This window comes from Lissotriton helveticus, chromosome 5_1, assembly GCF_964261635.1.
Source record: "Lissotriton helveticus chromosome 5_1, aLisHel1.1, whole genome shotgun sequence".
Classification (NCBI taxonomy): Eukaryota; Metazoa; Chordata; class Amphibia; order Caudata; family Salamandridae; genus Lissotriton; species Lissotriton helveticus.
Genome location: NC_136065.1, coordinates 419,345,813 through 419,358,998, shown reverse-complemented (window position 1 = coordinate 419,358,998; position 13,186 = coordinate 419,345,813).

The following is a 13,186-nucleotide window of genomic DNA, read 5'->3' as shown; positions in this document are numbered from 1 at the left end:
AATGTCTTTCTGCAATAGCTGCATACCTTGTACTAGTCTCTGAGTGTCCCTCTACCTCTACATTTATAATGTAAGAACTTCTATTCATGCCATGCATTAGGTTGCTTGGCTTGTGCATTGGTGAAGATTAAAAGCTGTATTTATCTCAGTAACTATTGCAGAACCTTTGTTTGCATAAAGTGCACATCACATATTCATTTGGCAGTTTTTTCATCCAATGGAATGGCAACAAAATTACATACAATGGATTCTGGTTGCAACGTGGAATCCTGTGCTAAAACATCTTCCACTTCTTATTTCTTTCTTTTCATTCTTGTTCTTGATTTTGCCTCTCCTATTGTTCTTGTCCAGAAGCCATATAATACTGGAAGAGGTCTGTGTTCAAGCACCTAGCGACAGTTCTCCTGTCTAGCTTGCCCACAATCCACTCCCCTATGCTGCCTGTCTACCTGTTGCCCTCTATTTGTGCCCCCTCTGTTCAATTCCTTACTCTGTTTTGCCTTTCCTGCTTGTTTTTCTGCCCTCTGTTTTACATTTTCTGGTCATTTTCTGTTCTCTGTTTGTCTTTTCATGCTCCCCACTTCCCTCCTCCCGCACCCAAAGCCATTCCTTCCCCCAAGTCCTTCTTAATGGACATCACATCATGACCCCATTGAGCAGGTCCTCATGCCATCTCCCATGCAACAGTTCTCCTTGCCCTCCTCCTACCACCCAGAGGACCTACTTAATGGAGGCCATAGCGTGAAACCATTGAGCAACATATTTCCTTGCCCTCCTCCCATCATCTATCACCACACCCTCGCACAGGACCTACTTAATGGAGGTTACAGCCTGATCCCATTAAGCAGGTCCTCCTGCCAATTCCCCATGCAACAGTTCTACTTTCCCGCAGTCAACATAACCCTCTGCTGCCTGTCTACTTACTGCCCTCTGTCTGTACTGGCTCTGCTCGTTTCTTGCTCTGTTTTGCCTTTTCTGCTAATTTTCTGCTCTTTGTTTTGACTTTATCTGTTCCCTTTTTGGCCCTCTGTTTTTGCTTTCTCAGCTCCTTTCTGCACTCTGTTTTGCCCTTTTCTGCTTTGTTGCCTTTTTAGCTCATTTTTTTTGTGCCCTTTGCTTTGCCCTCTCTGGCTCTGTCCTGCATTTTCTGCTCATTTTTCTGCCCTCTATTTGGCCTTTTCTGCTCGTTTTTCTGCCCTCTGTTTTGCCCTCTTCTACTCTTTTTTGCCTTTTCTGCTATTTTTTAATGCCCTCTGTTTTGCATTTTCTACTTGCTCATGTTTCTGCCCTCTTGTGTTGCCTTTTACTGCTCATTTCTTCCCTCTACCCCCCCCCTGTTTCCTCAGACCTGGCTTTTCAAAGCACCCCAGCATCTAGATACCCCCGGGGTGATAGTGCCACACTCCACAAATGCTAAGTTTCCATCAAACAAACTTTTCTCTCAAGAATTCCTTCTTGAATTCACAGAACTCAGAAAGTCCCTTCTCCATGATTACAAGCTGTGGACACAGGAGAAGGCTTGTGTTGTAATCTTCCCTCTCAGTGTAATCATGCATGTTGTTTTATATCTCCAGTTTAGCATGTTGTTCTGTTAGACCTGTCTTCATTAAGGTAGTTTACCTGTTTTCCCTGCCGAAGGGAGATGTGTTGTAATCGCCCTCTCTCCCCTGTCCCTACTCCACTTTGGTACCTCCCCCCCCCACCTTGGAACGTTCAGCTGGAGTCTGCCTTTGAATGTTGGCGAGCCTCTGGCAGACACGTAGAGCGGATGACTGAATAAAGACGTTCGTACTTACCACTGCTTCAGCGTCTATTTTACATCACAGGAGACGACCAGGCGCAGGGGGCCCATCAGTCATCTCCCCTTTCAGTGCTCTCTCCACTTCCTATTACAAAGGTGCATTATTGTTCAACGTTGTTTATATCGGAGGAAACACAGAGGAGCCTAAAATCCTTAAACAGAAACAAAATTAAATTCAATAAATAAATAAAGGATGTCCTGCAAAATGACCCCATTTGGGTGTTCACCCCTAGGTTTTCATTGTTTTTGGGACCCATGCTAGTAAGTTTAAACAATGGCCCAGTCCTATACAGTTTTCTGTGTAGGTGCTCTGACCCACTAAAATAAAGGTAACATTGTTTTAAGATCCTGTTCGGCATATTCAGTTTAACTATAAAAATAAATGCCAGATGGACTGAAGTAATATATTGTGCCATCGACTTTGTGACCCTGAAAACATGACACAGGCCTCCTCTGAGTCATGGTCCCCATGCAACCTGCAAGCTCTCAGGTTTGCAGAAAAACCCCTAAAAATATAGTCTCTTTTAAAAGCCTAAAAACACACATTTAGAGGCTAAGTAAGTCACCCTAAAATGTGCATAGTGTCTAGAAGTGGTACATGTCTAAATTAATATTAGCAAAGCACCAAAAGCAATTTTTCAGTTTTGGGTTTAGCTGTTCCATGCAAAAGCAGATTAAATCACTATTTCTGCATTATAAAGTAGGGAAGTGCTGCAGAAAGTGTTTGTTGTTAAAAGTCCAGTCCATTGGTAGAGTCAATTATTTCTAACTAGTTAAGAAATATAGGGCCCGATGTAGGTGACCATTACCGGTCGGTAACGGCCGAATCCGGCCGTTACCGACCGGTAAATGGGTCATTGAGATGTAGGGGCCATTATTACACTGATTCGGTAAATTTACCGAATCAGTAAAATTACCGATTCTGTAAAATACCGAATCGGTAATTTTACCGATTCGGTAAATCCCAGATGTAGGTAGCACTGTTCACAGTGCTACAGGCCTTCAGAATTCGGTATTTTACCACCCAATCCAATTGGGTGGTGAAATACCGAATCCAGGTGTGCATGCACATGTGTGCATGCACACCTATGCCATGTGACAGACAGACATGCCCTTAGGGCATGTCTGTGTGCCACATGGCACACATGCCTGTAAATAGGGTGCCAGAGGGTGTCAAAGTGACACCCCCTGCACCCTTGCAAAATTCGGTATTTACCGATTTGGTAAATACCGAATCGGTAATGCCCATAGGAATCAATGGGCATTACCGATTCGGTATTTAGCGAATCGGTAAATACCGATTCCTTCCGATTCGGTAATTAATTACCTACATCTGCCCTCCTCTTTTTTACCACTTCTTAAATACCGATTCATACCGAATCGGTATTTAAGAAGTGGTAAAAAAGATTTACCTACATCAGGCCCTAATGTTTAAAAACATTATATTTTCTTACCTGAGCCACTGTAGGCTAATTAGTCTTAGGTCCTGATTATGACTACAGCACTCTGATTGACTGCCGTAGCTATGCTGGCAGTGCAAGCACCGCCGCACCAGCGGTCCGGCCACCCTATTACAAGTTGGGCTCTCGGACCATCTTGAGACCACCACAACAGCCAGAGATCAGAGATCCCTGGAGCTGTTGCAGCAGTTGGGGAGCCACAATATGCTTGACGGTGCTGCTGTGACATCACCAAGCATATGGTGGGTTTTCTTTCTGCCACGGTTTTCATGGAAATGAGGCTGCCATGAAAGTTGTGACTTAGAGGAAACAAAGGATGCCCCTGTTGCCTCAGGGCTAAGGGGTGCCTGCAGGGGGGCACATGTTGTGTCCCCTTATGTGAATGCACCCCATTTCCTGCACAGCATGGACTGCAGAGTCCATGCCATGCAGGAACTGCCTTTGACACTTCCACTGGGGTTCCCTTTTTCAGAGGTACCGCCGTGGGACCACCAAAGAAGAGCCAACCAGATACAAGAAAACTGGTGGGTGGTGCTCACACGGCTTGGGTAGTGTGGGAGCAGGGCAGCGGCATGGTGGCCTGACTCCCACACCACCAAAGTTGTAATCAGGCCCTAAGTCTGCAGCTGCTGCTTAGCCCTGCCCTCACTTAAAGATATGGGAAATTCCTTCCAGGAGCCACACAAGAAGACATGTTGATGGACAGGTGGACATGAATGGTCAGGAATAACTTTCCTGAACTCAGCAGAATATTCAGAGTGGCCAGTAAGGCTGGTCAGTTCACAAGTATTCGGAGATTATCATAGCATTAATTGGATTGGAGGCAGTTTTAGTTCTTGTTTACTCTCACACAGTGCAAAGAGCAATTTGTAAAAGTTGGCGAGAGGAGTTGGCGTAATGGCTAGGGCGGTCAAACTCAAATCTGGGGAACCGGGTTTGAGTCTCAGCAAGGATACGCACCACCCAGTGATTCTGGGCAAATCACTTAATCTCCCTGTGTCCTGATACAACACAACTGGTGCGCGTGTAAAGCCCTCTTATAACTTTGGGTCAAGTTTGCGCTATATAAAACTCTGTAAAAAAAATTGCTTTCCCATCATGATGCAGACGTTACACCATTTTTCTTTAATCGATTGCATGGAACATACTGTGGTGTTTAGGATGTCCTTCAGGGATTGGTGTGTAGACTGGGAGGCCATGGTGTGAGGCATTACCATCATATATATGTGAGAGCAGAAAGACAAATAGCAGTCATTCTTTCTTGGTGCGATTGAACATTCAAGTAGAATTGTGTATAATGGAGAGGTGTGCATTGTTGTAGCATGTTAGCAAATTTTGAAGCTATTGTCAGGGAGTAAGGCTCCAATTGTTGAGACACATGATTGAAACCTGGGGAACTCTATATGTGACAAGGATGTTTTGGGGCGCAGTGTGTGATTTCCGCTGTGCGCTTTGACCCCGCATCGGGTTAATTATTGCTGCTACTACACAAATTGCGATTTGCACTTTCAGTGGTTTTTATGTTGTGGGCATTGCACTTTGGTTTTAACGTGTGGACAATACTCTTAACATTTACTTATTCTGCATGACCTGCGGTATCCGCCTGTAAGAGCGGGTCCCCCGCCCTGGTCAGCCCTCTAGTTTTTAGCATTCCAGTCTCCCTCATGCCTCCTTAAAAGACTGAGATGACTCGGCCGCGCAGCGGGCACACCAATGGTATGCCAAAGCCCATCTGCACCTGACAGTATCCCGGCACTGGCTAAGCTGGTGGTAAGCCAATCCCCAGGCCTCATAGGTGCTACACTAAACATTCACTCTTAGAAATAGGAAGGAAAGCGAGTGGATGCTCCCCGTCTACCTTTATCCGTATTTGTGCAGCAAACGCTAAAGGGATGCTCACAGTGCGGCTGGGAGGGTTTTGTCAAGGAAACTGGGCAGCATTCAAAGAAGCACATAGGGTGTAACTTGGGATATTGTGATGCTTCCCATTCTCAGGACAATGCGCAACTTCGCGCCCTGCTTCTCAATGCACAGTCTCTGAAAAAACACGCCCTTAACATCTACAACTTACTAGTGGACAAATCACCAGACTTTTTAATCCTAACGAAGACTTGGCTGAGCGAGGCCTCAAACCCTACTATAGCCTCTACTATCCCGACGGCCTATCAGATGACCGGGAAAGACCGGCAGGCAGGCATAGGGGGAGGGATGGCTATTATTTTTCTTTTTTTTAAATTTAAAAATATTTTTATTAACAGAACAAACAGGGCAATTGTAGTGTAGTTCCTATATTCCCAATAGGCTCTGCGCATTGGAATAATATCTTCAATAGTATAGACGTAGGACAGAGGTTAACTAGGTCTTCTACTGACGATATTAGACTTAAGTTTTGTGTGCCAGCTAGCTCAGAGTTCACTAGAAACTTTCTCGAATAGGCGAGGAGGAGTTTAACCTCCCTGGATAGACAAGAAGGGATTTAGTTTCTGATAACCATAGAACATGTCAACTTTGCTCTTCGTGATCAAGAGTATATCTCTAGACTCGTGTGAAATGAAAAGACAGCTATTTTACTCAGTCAATACGTGCATACTTAGTTTCACCAGATTTGTAGAGAAAAGGAGAGACGGGCGTTTTCAATAAAAGGTGTTATTTATTGATCAGTCTCTTTTCTCATACAAGAGAAATGAATCGCTACAATTGTAATACTTATAGTTAAGTAAAATGCATACAGTAAAAGAAGGAGTATAAAATAATACTGTAAAAGCATCGATATGGTTTCTTAGCCATATGTTACTTAAAATGGATAAAAGATATACATACATATATACATTGACTAATCGTACTCAACTGGTGCTTCTAACTACGCCTACCCCGGTGTACCTGACCTAAGCCTAATACATGGGAAGGAGCAAGTAGCAGTTTAAGTTAAGTTTGGTTTGCCAAGAGTCTGACTCAAGAATTCTCTGTAAGGGGTTAGTCAGTTCAGTACCTGGGATTTAGAAAGCAAGAGGGCTGGTATCTTTCTCTCAGGACTCGGTATCCCAGTCACCCGCGAGGGAAAGCTGGAAACGCTGGAAGCTGGATTCCTCGGCAAGAGGAAAGGCAGCGTTTCTCCTCAGCGCGTCAAAAAGGGAGGGGCAGCGTCCGTGGGCTTTCGCATCAGCTGGGCTCTCCGGCAAGTAGTCGCTGCTCCAAGCTCATCACCACCGTGTCTTTACTTAGGGCAGTGTCGGTATATTTATACCTGAGAGGTGCCGGGTTTGACGTAAGGATGGACATAAGACGTCAATTAAGAACTGGTCGTTCTTACATTCTTTGCAGGAGTTCTCGAACGAAATCAAAACAATATCATTGGGGATTTCCCAGGTTTGCTGGAGGCTTGGTTTGTTTAGAGAACTCGGTGTGCTTTCTAGGGGGCTGGAGGAATAGTGCTTGCTTAATGTGACAGCATGCACTATGACTAATTCATGAACCGGGTTTCTGTGCCGGTGTATGGATATTAGTGATTTATAACCGGACAAGGGTCAGAAATTGGAGCATCGATACAGGTTTCTAGATAAACACACTACACCCACTCCACGAATTCATGTCCATATTTACTAACCTAATCAATAGTAAACATAACTAATAGTGCATGTGTATACCGAACCACCCCAAAAAAATAGGCATATTCGAAATACACGAAAAATGAGTATAGGTACTGTATGCATTCAAGCAGTGTAATCATTCTAAAATGAAGCACAATTTATCATATCATGAATGATTTGCAAAATTAACACATGAAATGGCTCTTAATACAGAAGAAAAAGGTGCGAGACCACTTCATCACATATAAATACATTTACTCGTAAATGTGCTAGAGGCTGAGGTAAAATATTGTCTCTAGAGTTGCTAAAAATAGAAGCTCTGTTCTCTAGGTATAGTTTTACTTTAAGCAGAAGATAAGTGCCAAAAAGGTAAATATTTTGGGTTTAGAAATAAAAAGTTTTCGTTTTCAGTGAAGAAGGAAAAAGGATTCCCAATTGCTTTGTTTTTTAAAACTGAAGGCCAAATCCAGAGTTCAGGGAACGCTGTGTCCACGTTTACTTATAGTCACTCCCTCTGTTCTGGTGAAAACATCATTTCAGACAGACTTTCAAAAAAACAGTTTACCGCCTCAGGTGAAAGTTCGACCAAGTTGGAAAATGTCGCTACCATGCAGTCGTGTGCATGTTCGCTTTCAGTGATGTTCTGATCAGCATTGCTTACAGAAGGCCGTACCTGGTTGATGCTGCTTTCATCTTGTACTTCACTACCCTTCAATCGTAGTGGTGAAGTCTCCACGAATGCCGTCATCAGGATTGGTAGCCGCTGGGGACAGCACAATGCGTGAGCCTTTACTGGACCCAACAAAGTATCTGCATCCAATGGTACTTCTGATTGTAGTGTAAGACATGTGTCCAACACGCATTCCTCGCCGCATAGCATGCATCTCAATACAGGTAAGACACAATTCTGCCATATGGGTCTGAATGAAAGAAACCAGGTCATATTTAGATCTCGTAGCCGGGATAATCCAAGGACTTTAGTTATGCGGTCCCAATAGCGTATAGCTAGGATCGTTTCTTCCATTGTTGCTGGAGTCTTGTCTGTGACATGGCTTGCCATAACGAAGCAGGAGAAGCAAAAATAAGATTCCTGCCACGAGTCCCAACAGGAGTGGAAATGTAAATGTACAGGAATTTATATAGCGCAAATCACCAAGTGGTTTCTAAGCGCTTGCTTAGGGAACCTGTCCTGGTATTCCCCTGTGAGATGACCCCGGCAGGTGTTGAAAGCTGGACTGAGACCGTCAACATTATCGGCGCCCTCTTGCTCTCCTTAACCTTTTTGTGCGCGTAAAACAGCCGCCATTTTGAACACCATGGCTTCCCTGCTCCCGCCGAGAGCCAGTGCGCCGCTCTCCCCCTCCTAGCTTCGCCGGCATCCCCCGCATACTGACAACCCCCCTGCCTGCACCTGCCGCGAATCATAAAACCCCTCTTCAGCGCTGCTCTGCCCCAGGCCCTCGTCCTGTTCCCAGCGCGACACCTCCCTTCTTCCCATTTATGATCCCCGGCCCTTTGATGCAAACCCCCTTTTCCCCGTGTGCCCGTTCGTCTTCCTCGTTCCCAGGCCGACACCCAGCTCTGCCGATACTGTTCCTTGTCCCTCCCCGTACAATAGAAAGTTTCCCCCCCAGCAAGGGATCCCCGGGTTGATCAAAGCCCCCGCCCTACGAGATCCGATCGAACCCCACACACTCCGTGAGTCGGCGGAATATCCAGCTGCGCGATGATCATCACCTGTTGTGAACGGGGCGGGGACTTCCACTGTAACCTTGCGTGGGAACGGGCTGGGAAGGGGGGATTCTGAGGATGTCTTTCCGTACATCAAAGTATCGACGAGAATGTGTTACATGTAATAAAGAGATACACTTGTGTATAAGAGGCCAGGCCTCAGGGATGCAGTTAGAGCACCTCAGAACGATACCCTCTGCCCGTTTTGTTGTGTTCTCCTCCGGAGAGAATAAAAACCTTGTTTCCTGCCTTCCAGTCTCCAGCGCCTGCCTCTTCAATACTTTAATTTCTTTGTGGGTTCAAGAGGCGACACCGCCGGGCAACACTTAAGGATCTTATATTCTGGTTGGTAGTGCCACCCTTATTTCCACAATTGGCGTCCCAAGCGTGGGGCCCATCAGCGACCCATGGATCCAGTGGGAGAGGTCCTGACGACAAAGTGAACGACTGCAACGATCGGGAACGCGTCTGTCCGATAGACCCTCGTCTGACAGCCGATCATCCGAACTTCACTGGTTCCGAACAGACCTCTCTCGAGTGATCTACGGTCCTGACTGGGAACCATAAGGAGTGCCGCGAGGATAACGGAGAAGAGAGGACGATCGGGCGCTGGATTCGGAAGACAAGAAACTGTCCATGCGGTCCGGGTAAGGTCGTGTAATCACGACAAGTTGCGAAATGATTGCTTGATTGCTTGATTGTTTAAAAAATACTAGTATTGCTCTTTTTATTTATTTGGAGATTCACTGTCTGCAAACGGAGAAACAACAGGCTCTCTCTTTGCAAGCAGTGGAGGATAGGTAGGGCAGCAGCCGTGCTCATTTTTTTCTCCCCCACTCAATAATCACTTGAAACTGAACTGTTGTTCGCAAAACTATTGTTTCCTGGAGATTCCCTGTCTGCAAACAGGGAAGAGACCACCCTTTTTGCAGACAGTGAAAAGGGTAGGTAACGCAGATCTTTGCGGACCTACTCATTCTCCCCATTGTTATTTATTGGTCTTTTGTTATTTTGATCCATGAGGTATTCACTGCCTGCAAACAACGTAGAATAGAAATATTCTGTTCAGTCTTTGCACCTAGTGATAAGATAGGCAGTGCTGACTTTTTAGTCCCTCGTTACGAGCCGTCATGTCTGTCTTCTCCCCACTGATTAGTAGCCTGTTTAGCCCGGACCGCTTATTAGAGATGGACCATCCAGCCCCACTGGAAGGCACCCCTAATAAGGACATGTTCATGAAGCATGGATTGACCGCTATAGCCTATAGTAAACTATGGCATAAATATACGAAAAAGGGTCAAGAAAGTCAGTGGCCCCTGATAGGATCCTTCGATGATGATAAAATAAAAACGCTAGAAACCGCCCTGGGTAAAAACAAGACAACACCCACTATGCTTGACAGCTTCGGCATGTGGCGAAAAGAAACTGAACAACGTAAAAAGAAAACTGAGAGTAGGTTGGAAAAAGAGCTGCGAAAAGCAGCCCACCTAGCTGCCCAGAAACTAGAAAAAGAGATAAAGGAAAGAGAGAAAGCTAAGCAGAAACTAGAAATGGAAACGCCAAGCCAGTGTCCGGTTAGAACCCCCTCCATGCTCTACCCTGATTTACCCTCAAAACAACGAGCCAATGAGGACCTGCTGTTAGGTCCTCCTATCATCTACATGCCCCCTCCATATGCCCCTTCTCAACCCTTGGCGCAGCACGCGCCACCCCCAGGTACAAGCGAAGGTACCGCCACAGCGTCGGCCCCAATGGCCCCTGTGCCAGCCGAACCCCTTGTATTAAAACCCGCATCCACAACAACGTTAGACGACCATGAGGCTCGAGGGGCTGGCCCTGCAAGAACAAACAGACTAGACAAAGATGAGCGAGCGGGGATCGACAAAATAGCAAGGACACTGGTAGAAAGGAAGGAGGATGAAGAGTACATCACGGATGTGTTCAGCTCGTATACAGGGAGTCACAGACGACATTTTACCGTACGACTGTGTTATCATGTCTTGAATGCATACGAGGACCGATATCGAGACAAAGGTCCCGAGAGCCTAAGGACTCTGTACCGGAAGGTCGATATCGGGGATGAGGGCGAGTGTGATGTGTCGGACCTCCTTACGCGTACGCTTGAGGTTTTCCGCCACCTCACTGAACGAAAGCCGGGAACTAAATCCGCAGCCTCTGTAGTGACCGAACCACCAACCGAGCAATCTAACACCATGATGCCGATACGAGAGGCTGCCCCTTACTGGGTTCCTCCTCGGGGTACAGGGACTCACGATGATGCAGACAACCAAGATGCGAAGGGAAGGGTAGTGTACAACTGGGTCTACCAGCCATGGGACCGGCAAGAGATACTGACATTCCGGAAATCTCTACCCGACCTACGTAAAAACCCCACTGCCTTCTATACTGAATTGGGTACAGCCCTGGGCTCAACGATTATGACCCTGGCTGACATCGACTTGTTCTTCGGGTTATGTCTACCAGCTGATGTGTGGAAGCAAATCCGGAAAGTCGACCACCTTGAGCTGTTTGGACATACCTGGTCACAACTCGATGACCTGGATAAACAACGGGGACCAGGACAAAAACCTTTGAAATCCATTCTAGACCTCCCAGATAAAATCGTAGAGAAATTAAAAACCCTAATCCCAGAAAAGAAAGTGGACTGGTCGATAGTAACAGCCTGTCGCCAAAAACCCCAGAAGGATGTATCGGAATACTTCTCCCGGTTTGAAACGGTGTTCTCCGATTACAGCGGCCAGGACATGACCACTGCAACCGGACACCATCTGTTTGTCCAGAATTATGTTAAGGGCCTATCATCGGAAATCTCCCAGAAACTACAGGCCAGCGAGAGTAGTTGGGCAGCCTCCAAACCTACCGCGATTCTCCAAATGGCCCAATATTATGAGCATCAGAAAAATGAAAACGATAGGGCGACAGAGAAAAAGAAGAAGGACTTAAAAGAGAGGGTGATGATTGCCAAACTGCAAGGGGTGACTGTAGGACGAGACCAATACCGGGGAAACTACCAGACAAACGTCCCTAAGACTACATTTCCCCAGGACCGCACTCTGACTTCCTACAGTGGACGCACAGACCTTAGAGAAAACCAGTGCGCTTTCTGCAAAGGGACTGGCCATTGGAAATCCCAGTGCCCAGTTCTTCTGGAAATGATCAGAAACAAAGACCCCAGGGATGTAGCAAACGGACCGAGACCTAAGGGACAACAACGAGGGCCCCCAAATGACGCGACTAATGACAGATCAAGCAGATCAAATACATTCGATCGACCCAGGCAGAACCAATATCAACAATCTGACTATGACGACACTCACACCTTTGCATAGGACAGCCAAGGGCGAGGGAGGGATCCAGTCGAGCTCTATGTTGACCAGCAGGGCCCTTATGTCACTGCTAAGGTCCTGGGTACCAAGTCTCCATTTCTGGTAGACACTGGCGCAACACGTAGTGCGTTATCTAAACGACTGATTCCAAGGGCACCCTTGTCTGGCTCACTCATAACATCGACAGGTTTCGATGGAACGCCCTCCACCAACCCTTTGTCTGCCCCGATTCTCTTTGACGTAGAAAACAACACCACCGACACCACGTTCTTGCTTTCCTCCAATAGCCCTGACGCCATTATGGGACTTGACTTACTGAAACACTTCCGAGCGACGATCAGGTGTTCCCAAGATGGAGTTCGAGTGTTTCTTTACGACAACCCCGTTTTGCTTAGACATTGCTCTCCCCGACACATGTTTTCCATCACCGACGTTGACGCGTCCCCGCTTGACACTCTACCTCCGTATCTGTGGGCCAAAGCGGATTCGGACGTAGGGCGTATGTTACTTGACCCAGTGCACATTACTGTCCGACCAGACGCAACACTCCCAAAACTCCCACAATATCGGATATCGCCAGAGGGCGAGAAGGCATTGGTAATGATTATCCAGTCACTGATTGACGCAGGAGTGGTAGAGGAAGTGGTTAGCAACGTTTGCAACAGCCCTATCTTGCCCATTATCAAGAAGCAGGGAGAGGGAGATGAGAAAGCATACCGTTTTATCATCGACCTCCGAGAGATCAACAAAGTGGTGGTACCCCAGTACCCTGTGGTCTCAGACATCACCACCATCCTGACTTTGATTCCATCCACTGCCACCACCTTCTCCGTCATCGACCTCAAGAACGCATTCTTCTCCATCCCCATCCACCCAGACAGCCGATATCTCTTCGGCTTTACCCTAAAAGCCCGCTCATATAGGTTTTGCCGAGCGCCTCAAGGCTACACGGAAAGCCCTAGCATTTACAGCCAGGCCCTCAAAAGACAACTAGACCAAGTCCAGTTACCCGACGGAGTGGTGTTGGTACAATATGTCGATGACATCCTTTTGGCAGCCGACACCACCCCTCTAGCGGTTACCGCCACCATTCAACTCTTGCACTTCCTCGCGGAAAATGGCCACAAGGTCTCCAAGAAGAAGTTGCAATTCTGCCTACCCCAGGTCACTTACCTAGGCCACCTTTTGTCCAAAGATGGAAGAAGACTCACCCCTGATCGAATCCAAACCATTCTAGATACCCCTGTCCCTAAGACCCAG